Below are 26,430 nucleotides of genomic sequence, written 5' to 3' on the forward strand. Positions count from 1 at the left end.
GCCATTGGAATGGTTAATCATGATCACACTTTGTGCTATGTATGTAAAAAGGGCCAATTGAATCATGGAAAGTGTGAAATAGGTAAAGCCTACTAATAAGGCAGATGCTGACAGCAGCAGTGATGTGGATGTGAAAAATCAATAAAAATAGTAGGAATAGTATTAAATAGTAAATAAATTATGTAAATGAACCTTGATGAATCTACTTTCATATGGAAGAAACGAAATGGTCATATGAGTTATAAGTTAACAGATATTAAAGTTCTTGTGAAACAGGGCCAGAACGGTTTCTGGATCCCCTGTTCCGACTTTGGAAAATCATTGTAAATTAACCAGAGATAATTAGGAGTCATCCCATATGTGTGTAGATTCCTCTCTGAGTCTAGTTTCTATAGAAACAAACGGCATCAGTATTGAAGCCCTGTACAGGGAGATATCCAATTCGTAACGCACAAAGGTCAGTGTAGTCGACCCCTGCAATAGGGGAGATTTTAACTAATAAACTGTACTAATTGGCCCTACCAAAAATTCTAGAAAAAAATATGTTGATGGAATTATGAGTCTAGTTTCATGGAAAAATTACGAAACTGATTTTCGAGCTTTGAAACTCAAGATATGATTTTTGAAGCGACAGTGACGCAGTAACCAGCTAGTCTGGAAAATTTTTATGGACTATGAAAATAATTTAGCTGAGTTTGTGTGCACCTTGTGTTCGACTCCAGAACGGGCTCCTGCACGGGTGTTACAATTTTATTGGTATCAGAGCTACGGTTTAGTCGATTCTAGGACTACCGTAATGTGTTGGGTCTAGCTATACATGCCATTTTATGTGATTATTTGATAGTGTGGTGATTTCTGACAATTGAAATGTGTTTATTTATAGTAATGGATCCCGATCCCGACCGAAAGCGATGGTGATGATCTTGAGAGTGTAGCGCTGCTCCCGACAAGGGACAGCTCCGCGGACTCTCAACCTAATGCTAGTAATCCTAATGATGAAGCTAGACAAGCTTTCTATAGCGTGATGAATGATTGGTTTAACCAATACATTCGAACAAATACGGCTGTTCCACAACCTCCATTCCCAACAAATACAACCCCCGCACCTACAATGCCTCCGGTAACTGACCAAATAAGGTCAAGTAAGCCCCCATTTGATAGAATCTGGAAACACCGGGCTACTGAATTTAAGGCTACGGATAGCGACGACGCCGAGCAAGCTGAATTTTGGTTGGACAACACTCTCCGGGTACTCGATGAGCTATCTTGTACACCTGATGAATGCCTAAAGTGTACTATCTCCTTGCTACGCGATTCTGCCTACTATTGGTGGAGCACTCAGACTTCTGTTGTGCCCCGAGAGCAAGTAACTTGGGAGTTTTTCCAAACCGAGTTTGGAAGAAGTATATCATCGAGATTTGTTGATCAAAAGCGGAAGGAATTTCTTGAGCTTAAGCAAGGTTCTATGTCGCCATCGACTACTGAGCGTAAAATTTGTTAGACTTAGTAGATACGTTCGGGAATGTGTTTCGTCCGAGGCTATCATGTGTAAACGCTTCGAGGATGGGCTGAATGAAGATATAAAATGTTCGTTGGCATTCTTGAAATACGAGAGTTCGTAGTACTTGTCGAGCGAGCTTGTAAAGCAGAGGAGCTTAGAAAAGAAAAACAAAAGTTGATGTGGGAACTGGAGAGTTTCGTAAAAGATCCTCGGAAAGTCTCTTCAACAGCATCAAGAAATTTCGAGATGATGTGGGCGGTCTAGAGGCACTTCGGGCCTTTTAGACGAGATCGTGATCGACCTTCAATGGGTATACGAGGCACCGGTTGCGGTGTTGGGAATGAACGTCGAGATAGAACGGAGTGTCGACATTGTGGCAAATGGCATTTCGAAGTTGTAGATTCCGTGACCGCTCTGTTACAAGTGCGGATCGTTGACCACTTCATTAAAGATTGCCCGAGGTTGTCCGAATGAATGTAGATCGAGTGGGAAACCGGGCGCTACCATCGCCGAGGTAGACCATCTAGAAATATGGGCAATGCTAGTGGTGGTCGAGAGGATCTAGAGATGCTACGACCAGATCCGAGGCTCGGCCTCGCTAGAGCTTATGCTATACGTGCCCGCGAGGATGCTTCGTCGCCAGATGTTATTACGGGTACTTTCACTCTCTTTGATACTAATGTGATTGCTTTGATTGACCCTGGTTCCACTCATTCTTATATATGCGAAACCTTAGCATCCAGTAAGACTTTACCTATTGAGTCTAATGAGTTCGTAATTCGGTTGTCAAATCCCTTGGGTCGTTACGTGCTTGTCGACAAAGTATGTAAGCAATGTCCCTTAGTAATTCGAGGTTCTTATTTTTCGGTGGACTTGATGCTTCTGCCGTTTGATGAATTTGATGTTATTCTTGGTTTGGATTGGTTGACCGTGCATGATGCGGTTGTGAATTGCAAAAGCAAGACTATTGATTTGAGGTGCGCAAATAATGAGATAATCCAAGTTGAGTCTCCGGACTTAAAGGGGTTGCCAGCTGTAATATCAGCAATGTTGGCCCAGAAATATGTGAAAAAGGGGTGCGAAGCATACCTTGCGTATGTACTTGATGACAAGGAATTGGAAAAGAAACCCGAATCAGACTTGGTGGTTTGTGAATACCGGATGTCTTTCAGAAGAATTACCGGGTCTACTACCTGCTCGGGAAGTAGAGTTCGGTATTGAGCTTGTACCTGGGTCTACGCCGATTTTGATAGCTCCGTATCGTATGGCACCAACCGAGTTAAAAGAGTTGAAAGCTCAGTTGCAAGAATTGACGGATAGAGGTTTCGCTCGACCCAGTTTCTCACCTTGGGGTGCACCAGTATTGTTCGTGAAAAAGAAGGACGGAACCATGAGGTTGTGCATTGACTATCGTCAGTTGAATAAAGTGACGATAAAGAATAAATATCCGTTACCGCATATTGATGACTTGTTTGATCAGCTAAAGGGAGCCTCAGTGTTTTCAAAGATAGATTTGAGATCGGGGTATTACCAGTTGCGGATTCGAGATTCGGATGTACCCAAAACTGCTTTCAGAACGAGATATGGTCACTACGAGTTCTTGGTGATGCCGTTCGGGCTCACTAATGCCCCTGCGGTATTTATGGATTTGATGAATCGGATCTTTAGGCGAGATTTGGACCGGTTCAGTAGTTGTGTTCATTGATGACATTTTGGTCTATTCAATAGATGAGACCGAACATCTTGAACACCGAGATTAGTGTTGCAAATTTTACGGATAAACAGTTGTATGCTAAGTTCAGCAAGTGTGAGTTCTGGTTAAGAGAGGTTACCTTCTTGGGTCATGTGGTATCTGCAGACGGTATTCGAGTTGACCCGAGCAAAGTTTCAACCATACTTAGCGGAAGCCTCAGAAACATTCTTGAGGTTCGAGCTTTTGGGACTTGCCGGTTACTACCGACGGTTTGTGAAAGGTTTCTCAATGATAGCCACACCCATGACGAAGCTACTTCAAAAAGATGTTAAGTTCGAGTGGACGGAAAAATGTCAGAAAAGTTTTGATCAATTGAAAGCTCACTTGACTGAAGCCCCAATTTTAGTGCAACCCGAATCGGGCAAAGAATTTGTCATTTATAGTGATGCCTCCCTACTTGGGTTGGGCTGCGTATTGATGCAAGAAGGTCGAGTTGTGGCCTATGCGTCGAGACAATTAAAGCCACATGAGAAAAATTATCCGACCCATGATCTCGAATTGGCTGCCATCGTATTCGCTCTGAAAATATGGCGACATTACTTGTTTGGTGAGAAGTGCCATGTGTATTCGGATCACAAAAGTCTCAAATATTTGATGACTCAAAGAGACTTAAATCTGCGATAAAGACGTTGGCTCGAGTTGTTAAAAGATTAGGAGCTTGTCATTGATTATCACCCGGGAAAGACTAATATGGTTGCGGACGCCTTAAGCCGAAAATCACTGTTTGCTTTACGAGCGATGAATGTACACTTGTCTATCATACCCGACAATGTGTTAGTAGCCGAATTAAAGGCCAAACCATTGTTGACTCATCAAATTCGTGAAGCTCAGAAAGTTGATGAGGAGTTGCTTGCAAAACGAAATTTGAGTGTGTTCTGAACAAGGAATCGGAGTTTCAAATTGATGATGACGATTGTTTGAGGTTCAGAAGTCATTTGTGTGTTCCAAAGAATTCGGAACTTATTCCGATAATTCTGAACGAAGCCCATTGTAGCTGAATGGCAATCCACCCGGGGAGTACGAAGATGTACAATGATTTGAAACGTCGGTTTTGGTGGCATGGTATGAAATGAGACATCTCCGACTTTGTTTCGAGATGTTTAATATGTCAACAAGTGAAAGCGGAACATCAAGTGCCTTCAGGATTACTTCAGCCGATTACGATACCCGAGTGGAAATGGGATCGAGTCACAATGGACTTTGTGTCCGGACTGCCATTGTCAGCTAGCAAGAAGGATGCGATTTGGGTTGTTGTGGATAGACTGACTAAGTCGGCTCACTTTATCCCCGTGCGTACGGATTTTTCATTGGATAAACTAGCTGAATTGTACGTTTCTCGTTGTGAGATTACACGGGTACCGATTTACATTGTGTCGGATAGAGATCCGAGATTCACCTCGCGATTTTGGAAGAAATTGCAAGAAGCTTTGGGTACCAAGTTACATTTCAGACCGCCTTTCACCCCCAAACCGATGGTCATCCGAAGCGGATAATTCAGATCATGGAGGATATGTTGAGATGTTGCATCCTCGAGTTCGATGGTTCATGGGAGCGGTACCTACCTTTGATTGAATTCGCACAACAATAGTTTTCAATCAAGTATTAAGATGGCGCCTTACGAGGCTTTGTACGGGCGTAAATGCCGTACACCATTGTTTTGGACCGAGCTCGGTGAAAACAAAATTTTCAGAGTGGATTTGATTAAAGATGCTGAACAGAAGGTAAAGGTAATCCGTGAAAGTCTAAAGGCGGCCACAGATCGTCAGAAATCGTACGCGGATTTGAAACGAAAGGACATTGAGTATCAGGTGGGAGATAAAGTGTTTCTTAAAGTTTTGCCGTGGAAAAAGATACTCCGATTCGGCCATAAGGGCAAGTTGAGCCCGAGATTCATTGGGCCGTACGAAATCTCTGAACGAGTTGGCCCAGTTGTGTATCGTTTGATTTTGCCCCCTGAACTCGAAAAGATTCACAACGTCTTCCATGTTTCAATGCTTCGACGCTATAGATCTGATCCGTCGCACGTAATTAGTCCATTAGAGGTTGAAATTCAAGCCGATATGAGTTATGAAGAAGAACCGATTCGTATCCTAGCTCGTGAAGTGAAAGAGTTGCGAAACAAAAGGGTTCCGCTAGTGAAAGTGTTATGGCTCAAACATGGGATAGAAGAAGCTACTTGGGAACCCGAGAACTCTATGAAAGAGCGATATCCAAACCTATTTACCGGTAAGATTTTTGGGGACGAAAATTTCTAAAGTGGGGGAGAGTTGTGACAGCCTTAAAACGACCCTAGTCGAAATGTGGTTTCGGGACCACAAAACCAAGGCATAAAAATAATTTAATATTTATTTTATTGCCTATAATGTGTGTTAACTCATGTGTGACATTTTTTATGCTTTGATTTAGAGTTATAAATGTGAATTTCACTAGAAAGGACCTAGTAGTAAACTTTGAAAGTATGATGGGGAAATGTGTGATGACTAATTAAAGCATGCATGCAAAACAATGGACTTGCATGTCAAATTCCCCCAATAGCTAGTGGCCGCCATGACAAGGAATTATGGGCAAAAATCATGTTATGAAACATGTTTGGTAAGTGGGTTATGTTGGAATGAATAAAATAAGGAGCATGGAATAAAAAATTAATGTTAGTAGGATGAGAAACAAAAAAAAAAGTGTCCATCTTTCTCCATAGCTCTTGGCCGAATGTCCTAAAGAAAGAAAGAAAAAAAAAATTTGTTCATCTATTTTCACTCTCTTTTTGGCCGAAAATACTAAGGATAAGGAAGGAGTTTTGCTTCGTACTTGGTTTGGAAGAGGATTAGGAAGAGGTTGGCTATACTTGCATCAAGATTAAGCTCAAGAGCAAAGGGGAGCTAAATCCGATAAAGGGAAGGAAAAAGTAGTTGAATAGTCGTCGAAATCCCTCGACAACATCCGAGGTAAGTCTTCGACTAATGACCCTACTTGAATTATATTGAAATCATGCTCCTTGTGTGTGTGGCTATTGAGCCGAAATAGTAAAGGTTGATAAATATTTTGTGTTAGAGCCTTAGTAACGAAAATGAATTATGGACGTGTCTTGATTATTGATATATGTGTAAATGAACATTGGAATGATATCCGGGCTAAGTCCCAAGGCAATTATACTAGTAATTACATCAGGCTAAGACCAAGGCATTCGTCTTGAAGTTGATACATCCGGCTAAGACCCGAAGGCATTCGTGCGAGTTGATATATCCGGGCTAAGACCCGAAGGCCTTTGTGCAAGTTACCAAATCCGGGTTAAGACCCGAAGGCAATCGTGCGAATCACTATAACCGGGCTAGGTCCCGAAGACAATCGAGCGAGTCACTATATCCGGTTAAATCCCGAAGGTACGTGATTCGGAAGTGAGCAATCTTGCTGTAAAAATTTCAGTTTATACACTTTTGAAAATTCCAGCAATGAGGTATGTTTGTATATGCTTGAATTAGTTGAATCCTTACAAGTAAGTATGCGCTCAGTTGATAAACGAGCTACCGGCCTTGGGCTAAGTTGTTCTTTTGTGTATGAACACAAGGGTCGGTAATGTGAAATAAGTATGATTATGGGAATGTGTATTAGTAAAGTGATTTATTTAGCCATGTGAATAAAATACTTTAGTCAAAGCTGATTTCATTGCTTGAGACTTACTAAGCATTAAAATGCTTACCCCGTTGCTTGGGCTCTCTGTTTTATAGGTTTCGCTCGTTAGCTATCGGATTCGGGATCAAAGAAGTCGAAGTCATCCACACTATCGAAGTCCCCATTTTGGTACAAATTTTGGTTGAACTTTGAAATGGCATGTATAGGACTACCCTTTTGTTGAAGGTCATGTACCTTCCGGTTTGTGTAAACTTGGATAGCCATGCGAAAATGGCTTATATACGTTTTTAGCATAGTACTATAATCGTTTGTATGTTGATCACTATGAGGTATGGAATTGTTTTGAAACGATTAGCCATTGGAATGGTTAATCATGATCACACTTTGTGCTATGTATGTAAAAGGGCCAATTGAATCATGGAAAGTGTGAAATAGGTAAAGCCTACTAATAAGGCAGATGCTGACAGCAGCAGTGATGTGGATGTGAAAAATCACTAAAAATAGTAGGAATGGTATTAAATAGTAAATAAATTATGTAAATGAACCTTGATGAATCTACTTTCATATGGAAGAAACGAAATGGTCATATGAGTTATAAGTTAACAGATATTAAAGTTCTTGTGAAACAGGGCCAGAACGGTTTCTGGATCCCCTGTTCCGACTTTGGAAAATCATTGTAAATTAACCAGAGATAATTAGGAGTTATGCCATATGTGTGTAGATTCCTCTCTGAGTCTAATTTCTATAGAAACAAATGGCATCAGTATTGAAGCCCTGTACAGGGAGATATCCAATTCGTAACGCACAAAGGTCAGTGTAGTCGACCCCTGCAATAGGGGAGATTTTAACTAATAAACTCTACTAATTGGCCCAACTAAAAATTCTAGAAAAAAATATGTTGATGGACTTATCAGTCTAGTTTCAGAGAAAAATTACGAAACTGATTTTTGAGCTTTAAAACTCAAGATATGATTTTTGAAGCGACAGTGATGCAGTAACCAGCTAGTCTGGAAAATTTTTATGAATTTGTGAAAACAATTTAGTGAGTTTGTGTGCACCTTGTGTTCGACTCGATGAACAGGCTCCAGTGCACGGGTGTTACATTAAGCTTTCGCAACTACCAAGATTTTTAAAAATTTTTTAAGAATGTTATTTAGCTGAGGGTTTCTAACAAGGTTTAAAAAGGGTATAAGTTTTTAATTATTAAGAAGGGTTTTTAATGGAAACATGGTTTTCGAAAAACACTTCAATGTGACACGCCAGATTCGAGCCAAACTTAACGTTTGGGCCGGGTTTGGGGTGTTACATTTAGTGGTATCAGAGTCAAATTGCAACAACTCGGCTGTGGATTGGGTTTTCAAAGGTTGAATTTTAGAAAATTATTTTCAACTACGTGGTCTGTTTGAAGTATTTCTCTTAAAAAGTGTGGTACACCGAGTCTCCGTTGCCGAATCCGTAAGTCTTCTGGATACTTTTGCCTATTTAGAAATTGAAATACTGTGGATTCCTTAGATATTGGTCTGAATTTAAATTTGGTTTTTATTTTATGTGGATGTGATGTTTGGATGTAGAAATTGTATTTATGTGTGATAAATATGTGTCTGCTTTAGTGAATAAATGTTGTATGTATGAGATGTTTCAAGTTCTAGTTGAAGTGTGATAGTGATAGTAGGACCGGAAGGCACAGCTGTAGCGTAGTGGGGTAGATGTTACACGACCACTCTGTTAGATGGAAATTTCGGGGACGAAATTTCTTTAAGGGAGGTAGAGTTGTAACACCCTGAATTTGGGCCTAGAAGTTTTGGGCCTTGAGCATGGGAGCGGTTGAAGGCAGCTTATAATATTTTGTTGTGCATGTAAATTTCGTTAATGAAGGCTTGTTTTAGTGGTTAAGTGTACTGAGAAGTGTTGGAGAATTCTTGGGTTAAAATCTGGACTCTAGCAAAAATTTTGGTTTAAGGTGAATCAAACCCTGGGTGTAGTAGGTAGGCCTTAAGAATATTGTTGGAGAAATTGTGACACAAAAAGCCTTGTGGCTTAGTGGCAAGTAGTGTGTGAAGCATTTAAGGGGAGGCATGGGTTCGAATCCCATGGCAAGCAAAGAGCATTTATTTTGCTAACAGGGAGCGGCAAGAGTTGGTGTTGAATTTAAACTCTGATGATGGAGGGATCCCACATCGAGAAGCTAACATGAGAGTGGATGCGAAGCTGGCCTAAAATAGAGAGAACCATGAGGAGAGTAAAGATACCTTTCTTGGCTGATCGCTTTCGCTTCATGGCGTGCTCGTTTGCGTTGGGCGTCGGCTAAGAGTTCTCGGAGCGCGGATTAACTCTAGTCTCCTATCAGGTGTGTATTTCTCACTACTCTAGTTGTAGGATGGCTACTTGACGCGATGATGGCAATGAAAGGGCCATATGGGCCCAATGGGCCTACGGCCCAATTGGATAAGTTGTTTAATTGTGTAGTAAATGTTGGACTAGGCTAGGTGAATCTCATATCTGTGGCTAGATTTGGGATAAAAGGGCCACACGAGCGTGTGGGCCCATTTGAGCCGAGAAAGGGCTTTAGGCCCATTCGTACTGTTATCCCTGTTTAGAATACTTAAGTTTACGAAATTACCAAAATACCCTTAGTTTACAAAATTACCAAAATACCCCTGGTTTGTAAAATTACTAGAATACCCTTGGTTTATAAAATCACCAAAATAACCTTGGTTTGTAAAATTACCAAAATACACCTGGTTTGTAAAATTATCAAAATACCCCTAGTTTATAAAATTACCAAAATACCCCTGGTTTGTAAAATTATCAAAATACCCCTAGTTTGTAAAATTACGAAAATGCCCCTAATTTGTGAAATTACTAAAATACCCTCGACTTGTAAAATTATTGAAATACCCTCGACTTGCAAAATTACCAAAGTACCCTTGATTTATAGAATTACCGTTTTACCCTCGATTTACAAAATTATTAAAATACCCCTGTAAGGTAGAATTACCGCAATACCCTTGTAAGGTAGAAATACCGAAATACCCTTGTAGGGTAGAAATATCGAAATACCCTTATAGGGTAGAATTATCGAAATACCCCTGTAGGGTAGAATTACCGAAATACCCCTGTAGGGTAGAATTAGCGAAATACCCTTGTAGGGTAGAATTACCGAAATACCCTTGTAGGGTAGAAATTTCGAAATACCCCTGTAGGATAGAAATACCGAAATACCCCTATAGGGTAGAAATACCGAAATACCCCTGTAGGGTAGAATTACTAAAATACCCCTGTAGGGTAGAATTACCGAAATACCCTTGTAAGGTAGAAATACCGAAATATCCCTGTAGGGTAGAATTACTGAAATACCCCTGTATGGTAGAATTATCGAGATACCCTTGTGGGGTAAAATTACCATTTTACCCCTAGTGTGTTAAATGATTGTTTTGCCCTTGTGGGCAAGTGACTGACTTGGACTGTGTGGTTGACGGATTTGATTGTGAATATATGTTGGTGATATAAATGACTTGACTGTGATTGTTTGATTCAAATATGGACATGATATTACGATTACGTATGTTGTATGCCATGACATGTATATCATTGCATGGGATATGGGTTATATTGATGGAGGAAGCGTTCGGTAGCCTCATTTGTAATCTGGTGGCCTCACCACATATACTGCTTCGGTGACTTCGTCACAATATCCGCGACCTCGCTGCAATCCGTGTAACCGCCACATATATATATCTGCTCGGTGGCCTAGCCACAATATTCAGATCTGGTGACTTCGTCACAATATCCGCGATCTCGCTGCAATTTCGTGGTGTGTAGCGGTTGGGTGGGTCGAGTAGTCTCCCACATGGTGTAAGGTTGGTACGGGGGTGTATCTGGTGGATTGGGTTGGGATTGCATTCACATTCGATTTTGATTCGTCACCGATTCGATTCGATTACGATTACGATTCTAGTTCTGATAATGTTTCTTATTCTGTAATGGGTTAAAGCCCATCTGGTACTATCTGTTATAGTGGGCTAAGGCCCAATTGATACCAAAACTGTAAGTAAGACTGGGGCCAGACTTTTAATTCTTTTATATGACTGACTGTTCCTTTTTATAGTAGGGGATTTCACACTGAGTTTTCGTAAACTTACCCCGTTTATTAACCTTTCAGGTAATGTCCAAGCTTAGACGGATGCGAGGGGCTCGGAGGAAGCCACACACTGTTTATTTTATAGTTTTGATTATTACTTTTAAATGTTTTATGTGGGTTGTAGTAAAGCCGTTGTAATTTTCTGGATTTCAAATTTGGAATTTTATTTATTATTCTTATAATTGCTAGTATTAGAACACAGTTTTCCAAAGCAACTACTATTGTTCAAAACATCACGTATCCGCAATTGGTTTTAAATTAAGCTTTCGCAACTACCAAGATTTTTAAAAAGTTGTTGAGAATGTTATTTAGCAGAGGTTTTCAAATAAGGTTTAAAAAGGGTATAAGTTTTTAATTATTAAGAAAGGTTTTTAATGGAAACATGGTTTTCGAAAAACACTTCAATGTGACACGCCAGATTCGAGCCAAACTTAACGTCTGGGCTAGGTTTGAGGTGTTACATTTAGTGGTATCAGAGCGAAGTTGCAACAACTCGGCTGTGGATTGGGTTTTCAAAGGTTGAATTTTAGAAAATTATTTTCAACCACGTGGTCTGTTTGAAGTATTTCTCTTAAATAGTGTGGCACACCGAGTCTATGTTGCCGAATCCGTAAGTCTTCTGGATACTTTTGTCTGTTTAGAAATTGAAATACTGTGGATTCTTTAAATATTGGTCTGAATTTAAATTTGGTTTTTATTTTATGTGGATGTGATGTTTGGATATAGAAATTGTATATATGTGTGATAAATATGTGTCTGCTTTAGTGAATAAATGTTGTATGTATGATATGTTTCAAGTTCTAGTTGAAGTGTGATAGTGATAATAGTATCAGAGTGAAGTGTGATAGTGATAGTAGGATCAGAGTGCGCAGTGGTAGCGTAGTGGGGTAGATGTTACACGAACACTTTGTTAGATGGAAATTTCGGGGACGAAATTTCTTTAAGGGAGGTAGAGTTGTAACACCCTGAATTTGGGCCTAGAAGTTTTGGGCCTTGAGCATGGGAGCGGTTGAAGGCAGCTGATAATATTTTGTCGTGCATGTAAATTTCGTTAATGAAGGCTTGTTTTAGTGGTTAAGTGTACTGAGAAGTGTTGGAGAAGTCCTGGGTTCAAATCTGGACTCTAGCAAAAATTTTGGTTTAAGGTGAATCAAACCTTGGGTGTAGTAGGTAGGCCTTAAGAATATTGTTGGAGAAATTGTGACACAAAAAGCCTTGTGGCTTAGTGGCAAGCAGCGTGTGAAGCATTTAAGGGGAGGCATGGGTTCGAATCCCATGGCAAGCAAAGAGCATTTATTTTGCTAACAGGGGGTGGCAAGAGTTGGTGTTGAATTTAAACTCTGATGATGGAGGGATCCCACATCGAGAAGCTAACATAAGAGTGGATTCGAAGCTGGCTTTAAATAGAGAGAACCATGAGGAGAGTAAAGATACCTTTCTTGGCTGATCCCTTTCGCTTCATGGCGTGCTCGTTTGGGTTGGGCATCGGCTAAGAGTGCTCGGAGCGCGGATTAACTCTAGTCTCCAATCAGGTGTGTATTTCTCACTACTCTAGTTGTAGGATGGCTACTTCGGGCCGCGATGGGTCGAAAGGGGCCATGTGGGCCCAATAGGCCTACGGGCCCAATTGGATAAGTTGTTTAATTGTGTAGTAAATATTGGACTAGGCTAGGTGAATCTCATATCTGTGGCTAGATTTGGGCTAAAAAAGCCACACGAGCGTGTGGGCCCATTTGGGCTGAGAAAGGGCTTTAGGCCCATTCGTATTGTTATCCCTGTTTAGAATACTTTAGTTTATGAAATTACCAAAATACCCTTAGTTTACAAAATTACCAAAATACCCCTGGTTTGTAAAATTACTAGAATACCCTTGGTTTATGAAATCACCAAAATACCCCTAGTTTGTAAAATTACCAAAATACCCCTGGTTTGTAAAATTATCAAAATAGCCCTAGTTTGTAAAATTACCAAAATACCCCTGGTTTGTAAAATTATCAAAATACCTCTAGTTTGTAAAATTACCAAAATACCCCTAATTTGTGAAATTACTGAAATACCCTCGACTTGTAAAATTATTGAAATACCCTTGACTTGTATAATTACCAAAGTACCATTGATTTATAGAATTACCGTTTTACCCTCGATTTACAAAATTATTGAAATACCCCTGTAGGGTAGAATTATCGAAATACCCTTGTAGGGTAGGAATACCGAAATACCCTTGTAGGGTAGGAATACCGAAATACCCTTGTACGGTAGAAATATCGAAATACCCTTATAGGGTAGAATTATCGAAATACCCCTGTAGGGTAGAATTACCGAAATACCTCTGTAGGGTAGAATTACTGAAATACCCCTATAGGGTAGAATTACCGAAATACCCTTGTAGGGTAGAAATATCGAAATACCCTTGTAGGATAGAAATACCGAAATACCCCTGTAGGGTAGAAATACTGAAATACCCCTTTAGGGTAGAATTACTAAAATACCCTTGTAGGGTAGAATTACCGAAATACCCTTGTAAGGTAGAAATACCGAAATACCCCTGTAGGGTAGAATTACTGAAATACCCCTGTAGAGTAGTGTGACAGCCTTAAAACGACACTAGTCGGAATGTGGTTTCGGGACCACAAAACCGAGGCATAAAAATAATTTGATATTTATTTTGATGCCTATAATATGTGTTAACTCATGTGTGACATTTTTGATGCTTTAATTTAGAGTTATAAATGTGAATTTCACTAGAAAGGACCTAGTAGTAAACTTTAAAAGTATGACGGGGAAATGTGTAATGACTAGTTGATCATGCATGCAAAAATGAGGGGTTTGCATGTCAACTTCCCCATTTATTAGCTAATGGCCGGCCATGACAAGGGTGTATGGGCTAAACATGTCATGAAACATGTTTTGTTGGTGCATTAGGGAGAAACAATAAACAAATAAGTATGGGTGATAAAGAAAGAAAAAAAAATGTGTGTGTGTGAGTGAAACCCCCTTGCCGTGTATTAAGGAAAAGAGAAGAAAAAAAAATTTGTTCATCCATTTTTTCTCCCTTGACCGAAAATACTAGAGGAAGGAAGGAATTTTGCTTCATGTTTGGTTTGGAAGAGGATTAGGAAGAGGTTGGCTATACTTGCATCAAGATTAAGGTATGTTTGAAGTTGTGCCATGAGATTCATGCATGTTTTTAGTTGCTAGCTTGATGTTCTTGTTAGCCCATGGTTCAAATCTTTGCTATGTCACGGGAATGAAATTCGGCCAAAGTGAATATGGTGTTAATGCCATTGCATGCTAAATATCAAGCTTGATGATGAAACATGTGATGGGGGATTGAGGACTCTTAGATTTTCTTTTAGCATTTTTGAAGGAGATACTAAGTTCTTTGTTTAATCATGACCAAAATTATGGTGTTGTGGTATTCGCCATGGTATATCCATAAGTATGATTCATGCATGTTGCATGGTAAGTAAGATTTAAGCTTTGGATATGTGTGTATATTTGGATATAAGCCACTTGAGAATTCGCCCTTGCACCTACATGAATATATGTTTGCACATGATGTATTGGTATGACATATATACTATTTCAAGTGTATATTTGCTTGTGATGATGTTTTGTTATGAAGTAAATGAGAGAGGTGTATTGAGCTACGATATGTAATGCGTTAGTAGTAAAATGTATGCTGTTTTTGTGTGGTATTAAGTGTATAATTGGCCTCAACATGGACATGTATATTCGCCACATGAGGGAAATTGGTGTGCATGCATTCGGTTAGAGGCAAGCATATTGATGCCTATTCTTGGCTTAGAAAATTCGGCTAAGAGGAATATTAAATAATGTGTTGAGTTCGATTCATGATTTCGTACATATGCGACTTTGATGCCTAATGAGTATATATATTGACTAAGTACCTTGAATTCCTCTTTCGATGCTCAAATGATTAAATCGATTTATTTGTAAAATTAAGCTCAAGAGCAAAGGGGAGCTAAATCCGATAAAGGGAAGGAAAAAGTAGTCGAGTAGCCGTCGAAATCGCTTGACAACATCCAAGGTAAGTCTTCGAGTAATGACCCTACTTGAATTATATTGAAATCATGCTCCTTGTGTGTGTGGCTATTGAGCCGAAATTGTAAAGGTTTGATAAATATTTTGTGTTAGAGCCTTAGTAACGAAAATGAATTATGGATGTGTCTTGATTATTGATGTATGTGTAAATGAACATTGGAATGATATCCGGGCTAAGTCCCAAGGCAATTATGCTAGTAATTATATCCGGGCTAAGACCGAAGGCATTCGTATGAAGTTGTTATATCGGGCTAAGACCAAGGCATTTTGCAAGTTACCAAACCGGGTTAAGACCGAAGGCAATCGTGCGAATCACTATAACCGGCTAGGTCCCGAAGACAATCGGCGAAGTCGCTATATCCGGTTAAATCCAAGGTACGCGTGATTCGAAGTGAGCAATCTTGCTGTAAAATTTCAGTTTATACACTTGTGAAAATTCCAGCAATGAGGTATGTTTGTATGTGCTTGAATTAGTTGAGTCCTTACAAGTAAGTATGCGCTCAGTTGATAAACGAGCTACCGGCCTTTGGCTAAGTTGTTCTTTTGTGTATGAACATAAGGGTCGGTAATGTGAAATAAGTATGATTATGGGAATGTGTATTAATAAAGTGATTCATTTAGCCATGTGAATGTAATACGTTAGTCAAAGCTGATTCCATTGCTTGAGACTTACTAAGCATTAAAATGCTTACCCAGTTGCTTTGGCTCTCTGTTTTATAGGTTTATTTCGTTAGCTATCGGATTCGGGATCAACGAAGTCGAAGTCATCCACACTATCAAAGCCCCCTTTTGGTACAATTTTGGTTGAGCTTTGAAATGGCATGTATAGGACTACCCTTTTGTTGCGTTTTAAGTACTTTTGTGATGTATGTGTGTACGACCATGCGAAAATGGCTCGTAAAAGTGGAGTATGGCATTAGACCATTTGTGCTTATGTATATATGTATGGTTTTATGATGTGACTACGGACTGAATGGAAGTGTGAGTAAATGATCAGCCATTGGAATGGCTAAAAATGATTATATGTGGACCTATGTATGACAAAACTCTAGTTGGTCCATAGAAACCACGAAATAGGTAAGGTTTACACGAAAACAGATGCTGACAGCAGCAGTGGTGTGGATTTGAAAAATCACTAAAAATTTTAGGAATGGAATTAAATAGTGAATAAATTATTTAAATGAACCTTGATGAATCTAATTTCATATGGAAGAAACGAAACATCATATGAATTATATGTTAATAGATATTAAAGTTCTTGTGAAACAGGGCCAGAACGGTTTCTGGATCCCCTGTTCCCACTTTATAAATTCATTGTAAATTAACCAGAGATAATTAGGAGTCATGCCATATATTTATAGATTCATCTCTGAGTCTAGTTTCTATAGAAACAAACGTCATCAGTATTGAATCCCTGTACAGGGAGATATCCAATTCATAACGCACGAAGGTCAGTGTAGTCGATCCCTGCAACAGGGGAGACTTTAACTAATAAACTGTACTAATTGGATCTACCAAAAATTCTAGAAAAAAATCTGTAGATGGAAATATGAGTCTCGTTTCAGAGAAAAATTACGAAAAAAATTTTCGAGCTTTTAAACTCAAGATATGATTTTTAAGGCGACACTGACGCAGTAACCAGCTTGTCTGGAAATTTCCAAATGGACTGTGAAGATAGTTAAACTAAGTTTGTGTGCACCTTGTGTTCGATTCCGGTAACGGACTCGGGTACGGGGTGTTACAAGTAGAATTATCGAGATACCCTTGTGGGGTAACATTGCCATTTTACCCCTAGGGTGTTAAATGACTGTTTTGCCCTTATGGGCAAGTGACTGACTTAGACTGTGTGGTTGACGGATTTGATTGTGAATATATTTTGGTGATATGAATGACTTGACTGTGATTGTTTGATTCAAATATGGACATGATATTCTGATTCTGTATGTTGTATGCCATGACATGTATATCTGTTGCATGGGATATGGGTTATATTGATGGAGGAAGCGTTCTGGCAGCCTCGCTGCAATCTAGTGGCCTCGCCACATATATCTGTTCTGGTGACTTCGTCACAATATCTGGCAGCCTCGCTGCAATCTGGTGGCTTCGCCACATATATATATCTGTTCTGGTGGCCTAGCCACAATATCTGTATCTGGTGACTTCGTCACAATATCTGGCAGCCTCGCTGCAATTTCTGTGGTGTGTAGCGGTTGGGTGGGTCGAGTAGTCTCCCCACATGGTGTAAGGTTGGTACGGGGGTGTATACGGCTGGATTGGGTTGGGATTGCATTCACATTCTGATTTTGATTCTGTCACCTGATTCTGATTCTGATTCTGATTCTAGTTCTGATAATGTTTCTTATTCTGTAATGGGTTAAAGCCCATCTGGTACTGTCTGTTATAGTGGGCTAAGGCCCAATTGATACTGAAACTGTAAGTAAGGCTGGGGCCAGACTTTTAATTCTTTTATATGACTGACTGTTCCTTTTTATAGTAGGGGATTTCACACTGAGTTTTCGTAAACTTACCCCGTTTATTAACCTTTCAGGTAATTTCCAAACTTAGACAGATCGGAGCTGCGAGGGGCTCGGAGGAAGCGACACACTGTTTATTTTATAGTTTTGATTATTACTTTTAAATGTTTTATGTGGGTTGTAGTAAAGCCGTTGTAATTTTCTGGATTTCAAATTTGGAATTTTATTTATTGTTCTTATAATTGCTAGTATTAGAACACGATTTTCCAAAGCAACTACTGTTGTTCAAAACATCACGTATCCGCAATTGTTTTTAAATTAAGCTTTCGCAACTACCAAGATTTTTTAAAAGTTGTTAAGAATGTTATTTAGCTGAGGTTTTCTAACAAGGTTTAAAAAGGGTATAAGTTTTTAATTATTAAGAAGGGTTTTTAATGGAAACATGGTTTTCAAAAACACTTCAATGTGACATGCCAGATTCGAGCCAAACTTAATGTCTGGGCTGGGTTTGGGGTGTTACATTGCTAACTAAAGCTCTAGTTTTAGTGTAACCCAAGCTGAGAAAAGAATTCATAGTCTATAGTGATGCATCCTTGAAAGGACTGGGTTGCGTGCTTGTGCAAGAAATCAAAGTAATAGCCTATAGTCGTGTAACACCCCGAACCGAGACCGTCGCCGGAGTCGAACACGAGGTGTTAACGGACTTCAAACCACTTATTGAAAAGTTCCAGACAAGCTGCCAATCTGTGTACTAGTCGCTTCAAAAATCATAACTTGAGTTTTAGAACTCGAAAATCAGTTTCGTAATTTTTTTCTGGAACTAGACTCACATTTCCGTCTCCAGATTTTTTTCTAGAGTTTTTGGTTGGGCCAATTGGTACAGTTTATTAGTTAAAGTCACCCGTGTTACAGGGGCCGACTACACTGACCTTCACGCGTTACAACTCAAATAACTCCCTGTGCAGGACTTCAATACTGGTACCGTTTGTTTCTATAGAAACTAGACTCAAAGAGGAATTCATACATATATGGTATGACTCCTAATTATTTCTGGTTAATTTATAATGAATTTTCAAAGTCCGAGCAGGGAATCCAGAAACCGTTCTGGCCCCGTTCCACTAAAACCCAAATATCTCTCAACATACAACTCATATAACCGTGTCGTTTCCTCCATATGAAAATAGACTCATCAAGGTTCATTTACATAATTTATTCACTATTTAATTCTATTCCTACTATTTTTAGTGATTTTTCACATCCACGTCACTGTTGCTGCCAGCATCATACTCTAGGATAGACTTTCTCTAACACATAGTCTCTATGATTCAACCACCCCTTTTTCATATATGGTCCAAAATATAAGCATGATGACCCATTCTAATGGCTGGTCATTGCCAAACACTTCCATGCCTCTTAATGAGCATATACATACCAAATAATTATAACATTATGCTCAAAACATTCATAAGCCATTTTCGCATGGCTAGGCAATATTTTACATACCGAGTTCAAACAAAACATAATAGTCTATACATGCGAAATGTTTTCTTAGACCATCTAAGAAGAAGATACCAAAAAGTCGCTAGACGGTGTGATGACTTCGATGACAGTCCCGAGCACGCAAAATGGATCAAGAACCTAAATAAACAACAAATAAGCACACCAAATGAGTACATAACTCAGTAAGTCGTAAGCACTACTCTACCATCAACAATAACAATCATAAGTGAATAATCAAATAATACAAAGTAGATGTTTCCAGCCATATCAAACTATACTGCAATTTCTAAGATTTTTGGTTCGATCTCATGCCCAATCCTTCAACCAAATCAAACTACAAGTCAGCCCAATCGATTTGAATCCGTTTCCTCAAGTTGGAACAACAATGCACTAGATAATTTTATGCGTACACCGTACAATCCCAATTTCGATATTTAGTTAGTAACTCAATCACTTACCTCGTTCATGCACAATTTACTTCCACAACCGAATGTGACTATAGCAAATCGCACACATAGTGCTATAGCAAATCGCACACATAGTGCCATAGTAAATCGCACACATAGTGCCATAGTAAATCGCACACATAGTGCCATAGTAAATCGCACACATAGTGCCATAGTGTATCGCACACATAGTGCCATAGTAAATCGCACACATAGTGCCATAGTAAATCGCACACATAGTGCCATAGTAAATCGCACACATAGTGCCATAGTAAATCGCACACATAGTGCCATAGTGAATCGCACACATAGTGCCATATGGTCTTTGCACACATTGTGCCTTATGTCAATTCATCATGGTAAAGCAACTTACTAAATTCAATTTGTACATATAATCATAATAATAAATAGGAGAATCACTCCAAAAATATCTATCAAGGAGTTCTCACAAAAAGTGCTTAAGGACTTACCTTGTGTTGAGTATAACGGTTTCGACCGGCTACTCGATGTCCTTGGCTTTGCCCTTGCTTGTTTCTCCTTCTTTAACTTCTCGGGCTTAATAGATAAATAAACTAGTTTAATCATCTTGCTATACATTTATAGTTCAATTACACATGCATATGTATATTTGTATATTCGGCAACCATCCTCACTTATTACCCATTTGGTCAACAATCTAAGCCAAGATAAGGCTTCAATATGGTTGCCTCTAACCGAATACATGCACACCAATCTACTTCCTTTGGCGAATATGCATGTCTATGTGGAGGCAAATTTTACCCTTATACTACACAAAAAAACAGCATACAATTTCCTAATTAACGCATTACATATTGTAATTCTATACACATCTCTCATTTATTTCATAACCGAAACAACATCACAAGCAAATAGACACCTCAAAATAGTATACATGTCATACCAATTCATCATGTGCAAACATATATTCATGTAGGTGAAATGGTCAATTCTCAAGTGGCTTATATCCAAATATACACACATATCCAAAGCTTAAATCTTACTCACCATGCAACATGCATGAATCATATTTATGGATACAACATGGCCGAATACCACAACACCATACCGTTTCAATTTGGTCATGGTTAAACAAAGGACTTAGTATCTCATTCAAAAATGCTAAAAGAAAATCTAAGAACCCTCAATCTACCATCACATGAATCATTATCAAGCTTGATATTTAGCATGCAATGGCATTAACACCATAACAACTTTGGCCAAATACCATTTCCATGGCATAACAAAGATTTGAGCCATGGCTAACATGCACATCAAGTTAGCAACCAAGACATGCATGAAACCCCTAACACAACCTCATACATACCTTAATCTTGATGCAAACTTAGCCAAATCTCCTTCTAGATCTCTTCCAAACCAAGCATGAAGCAAAATCCTCCCCTTTTCCTTAGTATTTTCGCCAAGAAGTGAAAATGGATGAGCAAAATTTTCTTTTCTTTCCTTAGGACATTCGCCAAGAGCAATGGTGAAAGATGAACACTTTTTTTTTTTTTTTTTCATACTCTTATTTTATTATTTCTAACATGCACCACTAGCAAAACATGTTTGAAACATGTTTTCTTTTGCCCATATTCATCACCATGGCCGGCCACTATAGTCAAAATTTGGGGAATTTGACATGCAAGGACAACATTTCCTAGTGTGCATCAATAGGCCACTTCCACATTTGCCTATCTAAATTCTAAATTTTCTCACACAAGTCCTTTCTAGTGAAATTCACCTTTATAACACTAAATCAATCATCAAAAAATGTCATACATGAATACTCACATATTATAGGCATCGAAATAAATTTTAAATTATTGTTATGCCTCGGTTTTGTGGTCCCGAAACCACATTCCGGCTAGGGTCTATTTTGGGCTGTCACAACCCCCCCTCTTAAGGAATTTTCGTCCCCGAAAATCTTACCGGTAAATAGGTTTGGATATCGTTCTTTCATAGAGTTCTCGGTCTCCCAAGTAGCTTCTTCTATCCCGTGCTTGAGCCATAACACTTTCACTAGCGAAACCCGCTTGTTTCGCAACTCTTTCACTTCTCGCGATAGGATACGAATCGGTTCTTCCTCATAACTCATATTAGCTTGAATTTCAATTTCTGATGGACTAATCACGTGCGATGGATCGGATCTATAGCGTCGAAGCATCGAAACGTGAAAGACATCGTGAACCTTTTGAGTTCGGGGCAAAATCAAGCGATATGCCACTGGACCGACTCGCTCGATATCTCATATGGTCCAATGAACCTCGGGCTCAACTTGCCCTTACTACGAACTCGAGCATCTTTTTCCAAGGCGATACCTTGAGAAACACTTTATCACCCACGATACTCGATATCCTTACGCCTCGGATCCGCGCGTCGACTTACGACGATCGGAGGCTATCTTGACTTTCACGGATTACCTTCACTTTTGCTCAGCATCCCTAATCAAATCCACCGAAAATCTTGCTTTCACCGAGCTCGGTCCAAAACAATGGCGTCGGCATTTACGACCGTACAAGGCCTCGTAGGTGCCATCTTAATACTTGATTGAAAGCTGTTGTTGTAAGCGAATTCAATCAACGGCAAATACCGTTCCCATGAACCACTAAACTCGAGGACGCAACATCTTAACATATCCTCAAGTATCCGAATTATCCGCTCGGATTGACCATCGGTTTGGGGGTGAAAGGCGGTCTTTGAAATGCAACTTGGTACCCAAAGCTTCTTGCAACTTTTTCCAAAATCGCGAGGTAAATCTCGGATCTCTATCGACACGATAGAAATAGGCACCGTGTAATCTCACAATCGAGCAACGTACAATTCCGCTAATTTGTCCATTGAAAAATCCGTGCGTCACGGGGACAAAGTGGGCCGACTTAGTCAATCGATCTACCACGACCCAAACCGCATCCTTCTTACTTGCGACAATGGCGGTCCGGATACAAAGTCCATTGTGACTCGATCCCATTTCCACTCGGGTATCGTGATTGGTGAAGTAATCTGAAGGCACTTGATGTTCCGCTTTCACTTGTTGACATATTAAACATCTCAAACAAAGTCGGAGATGTCTCGCTTCATACCATGCCACCAAAATCGACGTTTCAAATCATTGTACATCTTCGTACTCCCGGGTGGATTGCCATTCGACTACAATGGGCTTCATTCAGAATTATCGAAATGAGTTCAATTCTTTGGGACACATGACGACTTTTGAACCTCAAACAATCGTCATCGTCGATTTGGAACTCCGAGTCCTTGTTCGAACACACGCAGCCCGCTTTTGCAACCAACTCGTCATCGACTTTACGAGCTTCTCGAATTTGGTGTGTCAATAATGGTTTGGCTTTCAATTCAGCCACTAACACACTGCTGTCGGATCGGATAGACAAGTGCACATTCATTGCTCGTAAAGTGAATAACGATTTACGACTCAAGGCATCCGCAACCACATTCGCCTTTCCCGGGTGATAGTCAATGATCAGCTCATAATCCTTTAACAGTACTCGAGCCAACGTCTTTGTCGCAGATTTAAGTCTCTTTGGGTCATCAAATACTTGAGACTTTTGTGATCCGAGTATACATGGCACCTTTCACCAAATAAGTAATGTCGCCAAATCTTTAAGGCGAATACGATGGCGGCCAATTCGAGATCATGAGTCGGATAATTTTTCTCATGTGGCTTTAATTGCCTCGACGCATAGGCCACAACTCGACCTTCTTGCATTAATACGCAACCTAACCCAAGTAGAGAGGCGTCGCTATAGATAACAAACTCCTTGACTAATATATTTCTTTCGAAACTCCGTCTGAAAGAAATCCCAAGTAACTCGTTCGTTTGGAACTATGGAAATCAAGGTCCTCCACCAATAGTAGGCTGAGTCCCGTAACAAGGATATAGCACACTTTAGACATTCATCGGTGTGCATGATAGTTCATCAAACACCGAATGGTGTTGTCAAGCGTAACTTCGGCCCTTCGGCATCATCATAATTACTACCTGAACTCTTCAGCCCGCGCTTCCTAATCAAATCTACAGGTGGCTTACTCAGCCTCATGTGGTCAAGAATCGATGGCATTACGGGCTCTTGGGGTGGATTATTCAAATTCGGATTTGTTGGACAGCCGGATTGGTTCGGGCATATTGCGCGACCCACTCATTCATCATGGTAAAGAAGGCTTGTTTAGCCCCCTCACCTTGATTATTCGCAGATGACTGAGGTTCAACAGGCGGCGTCCCTTGTGCAGGAGCAGCCGCTACACTTTCGACATCATCCGCCAAGGTTCTCTCTACTTCGGGATCCATTTACTAATCAAAACAAAAAAAAACATTTTACCGTCAGAAGTCATCACACGTTTAAACATTAACATTAAGGCATGTATAGCTAGACTCATACGTGCCATGGTAGTCCTAGAACCGACTAAACCATGGCTCGATACCAATAAAATTGTAACACCCGAACCGAGACCGTCACGGAGTCGAACACGAGGTGTTAACGGACTTCAAACCACTTATTGAAAAGTTCCAGACAAGCTGCCAATCTGTGTACTAGTCGCTTCAAAATCATAACTTGAGTTTTAGAACTCGAAAATCAGTTTCGTAATTTTTTCTGGAACTAGACTCACATTTCCGTCTCCAGATTTTTTCTAGAGTTTTTGGTTGGGCCAATTGGTACAGTTTATTAGTTAAAGTCACCCGTGTTACAGGGGCCGACTACACTGACCTTCACGCGTTACAACTCAAATAACTCCCTGTGCAGGACTTCAATACTGGTACCGTTTGTTTCTATAGAAACTAGACTCAAAGAGGAATTCATACATATATGGTATGACTCCTAATTATTTCTGGTTAATTTATAATGAATTTTCAAAGTCCGAGCAGGGAATCCAGAAACCGTTCTGGCCCCGTTCCACTAAAACCCAAATATCTCTCAACATACAACTCATATAACCGTGTCGTTTCCTCCATATGAAAATAGACTCATCAAGGTTCATTTACATAATTTATTCACTATTTAATTCTATTCCTACTATTTTTAGTGATTTTTCACATCCACGTCACTGTTGCTGCCAGCATCATACTCTAGGATAGACTTTCTCTAACACATAGTCTCTATGATTCAACCACCCCTTTTTCATATATGGTCCAAAATATAAGCATGATGACCCATTCTAATGGCTGGTCATTGCCAAACACTTCCATGCCTCTTAATGAGCATATACATACCAAATAATTATAACATTATGCTCAAAACATTCATAAGCCATTTTCGCATGGCTAGGCAATATTTTACATACCGAGTTCAAACAAAACATAATAGTCTATACATGCGAAATGTTTTCTTAGACCATCTAAGAAGAAGATACCAAAAAGTCGCTAGACGGTGTGATGACTTCGATGACAGTCCCGAGCACGCAAAATGGATCAAGAACCTAAATAAACAACAAATAAGCACACCAAATGAGTACATAACTCAGGAAGTCGTAAGCACTACTCTACCATCAACAATAACAATCATAAGTGAATAATCAAATAATACAAAGTAGATGTTTCCAGCCATATCAAACTATACTGCAATTTCTAAGATTTTGGTTCGATCTCATGCCCAATCCTTCAACCAAATCAAACTACAAGTCAGCCCAATCGATTTGAATCCGTTTCCTCAAGTTGGAACAACAATGCACTAGATAATTTTATGCGTACACCGTACAATCCCAATTCGATATTTAGTTAGTAACTCAATCACTTACCTCGTTCATGCACAATTTACTTCCACAACCGAATGTGACTATAGCAAATCGCACACATAGTGCTATAGCAAATCGCACACATAGTGCCATAGTAAATCGCACACATAGTGCCATAGTAAATCGCACACATAGTGCCATAGTAAATCGCACACATAGTGCCATAGTGTATCGCACACATAGTGCCATAGTAAATCGCACACATAGTGCCATAGTAAATCGCACACATAGTGCCATAGTAAATCGCACACATAGTGCCATAGTAAATCGCACACATAGTGCCATAGTGAATCGCACACATAGTGCCATATGGTCTTTGCACACATTGTGCCTTATGTCAATTCATCATGGTAAAGCAACTTACTAAATTCAATTTGTACATATAATCATAATAATAAATAGGAGAATCACTCCAAAAATATCTATCAAGGAGTTCTCACAAAAGTGCTTAAGGACTTACCTTGTGTTGAGTATAACGGTTTCGACCCGGCTACTCGATGTCCTTGGCTTTGCCCTTGCTTGTTTCTCCTTCTTTAACTTCTCGGGCTTAATAGATAAATAAACTAGTTTAATCATCTTGCTATACATTTATAGTTCAATTACACATGCATATGTATATTTGTATATTCGCAACCATCCTCACTTATTACCCATTTGGTCAACAATCTAAGCCAAGATAAGGCTTCAATATGGTTGCCTCTAACCGAATACATGCACACCAATCTACTTCCTTTGGCGAATATGCATGTCTATGTGGAGGCAAATTTTACCCTTATACTACACAAAAAAACAGCATACAATTTCCTAATTAACGCATTACATATTGTAATTCTATACACATCTCTCATTTATTTCATAACCAAACAACATCACAAGCAAATAGACACCTCAAAATAGTATACATGTCATACCAATTCATCATGTGCAAACATATATTCATGTAGGTGAAATGGCGAATTCTCAAGTGGCTTATATCCAAATATACACACATATCCAAAGCTTAAATCTTACTCACCATGCAACATGCATGAATCATATTTATGGATACAACATGGCGAATACCACAACACCATACCGTTTCAATTTGGTCATGGTTAAACAAAGGACTTAGTATCTCATTCAAAATGCTAAAAGAAAATCTAAGAACCCTCAATCTACCA

This window comes from Gossypium arboreum, chromosome 2, assembly GCF_025698485.1.
Source record: "Gossypium arboreum isolate Shixiya-1 chromosome 2, ASM2569848v2, whole genome shotgun sequence".
Taxonomy (NCBI): Eukaryota; Viridiplantae; Streptophyta; class Magnoliopsida; order Malvales; family Malvaceae; genus Gossypium; species Gossypium arboreum.